The 1,315-nt window shown below is 44.6% G+C and overlaps 1 protein-coding gene across 1 annotated transcript in view; it reads right to left on the bottom strand.

The window, feature by feature from the left end:
• LOC101848229 (microfibril-associated glycoprotein 4) overlaps positions 1-1,315 on the bottom strand; it is a gene marked incomplete at its 3' end in the record, with an annotated part of 25,396 nt that overhangs the window by 586 nt on the left and 23,495 nt on the right.

The raw sequence follows: 1,315 nt of genomic DNA, 5'->3' as shown, positions 1-1,315 counted from the left end.
AGAGAGAGAGAGAGAGAATTGGGCTGATAGAAAGAGAGGGGGTGGGTTAAGAGGGATGTGGAAGTGGGGCGGAATAAACGGGTTACAGAGACCTCAACCGAAACTGTGGTCCTCAGCATTTCCTGTATTGACATAAAGGTCTTGAACATCTAGCTCTCACTGGCAAAATTGAGGGCAAGGATAGGCCTAGAGCACCCTACATAGAGAAACTAATCAGATGGGTAACGGGATAAAGATCTTGGATAAAGTAACTTTTTTAAAGAGCATCCGAGCAAAGGAATGGATGGAGAACCTTGATCGCCGATGTCTGCCGCAGATCTGGCATTTCATGATGATGACAATGTTCTTGGGGGGTTTTTTGTTGTTGTTTTTTTGTGTTTTTTGCTGGCTTTTGGGGGGGGGTATCGTTTACGTAATGAGAAGTATAGGCAGTTACGCATGGCCGTGTCGTGATTTTAGGAGCCGTCCAATAGCTTGAAATGCATCAACTAATATGTACACAGATCTAATAATGATTTTAAAAATTAATTACACTTTCTATTGATCCCAGAATGGCAATTTGGTTTTCAATGGCAAACATACATACATACATGATAATGAATACATACGTACATAAATACTCGCACAAATACATACATAAATACACTGTGTTACTCCAGTACAAAACAATTACCCAACCTTACCATTGCTGGTCGCCACTGTGCAGAGCCCTGTTGTCTGAGCTAGGGTTGTCGTGTCTTGCTCAAGGACACACCCCAGTGACCACCCATCAAAACCCCGTGTCACCGACACTTGCTTGACATTACTTGAGTGTGAACTCAGTGCTTACTTAGCCACTGGAGCCCCATGGGGGTAAAAGCGGGTATATGATTCTAGAGACCTCACCCAAAAGTGTAGTCGTCCCATTTCCTGGTGAAGTTGACCAGCCCGTTGGCCCTCTGTTGTACTACCGTCCATCCCCCGCCCTCAGTCTCCATGTCACAGAACACGTTGACGATGGCGCCACTTGGGATCTGGATGGGGTAGATGCCCGAATACTGGATGCCGGCGTTCTTCAACTCGTTGCAATCTGTGTTGAGAGGGAAAGAAGGATGATGCTTAACCCTATTAGTACGCCCTTGGGTCATTTTGTACCCCCGGTGTACATTTTAGAATACTTTACTTCTAGTACGAAGATCTCTTTGAAACTTTCAGTGTTTCTCAAAAAATCATTTTGACAGACTGCTATGCAAAGCGTACGGATCGGATTAACGAGTAAATTTCCTCTTTGGAAAGTGGTGGCACAGAGTTCCCCACGTCGTATGGATACGATAAT

This window comes from Aplysia californica, unplaced genomic scaffold (genome assembly GCF_000002075.1).
Source record: "Aplysia californica isolate F4 #8 unplaced genomic scaffold, AplCal3.0 scaffold00495, whole genome shotgun sequence".
In the NCBI taxonomy this organism is placed as follows: domain Eukaryota; kingdom Metazoa; phylum Mollusca; class Gastropoda; order Aplysiida; family Aplysiidae; genus Aplysia; species Aplysia californica.
Note: the sequence above shows the minus strand (reverse complement) of the source record. Positions and strands in the feature narration are given on the sequence as shown.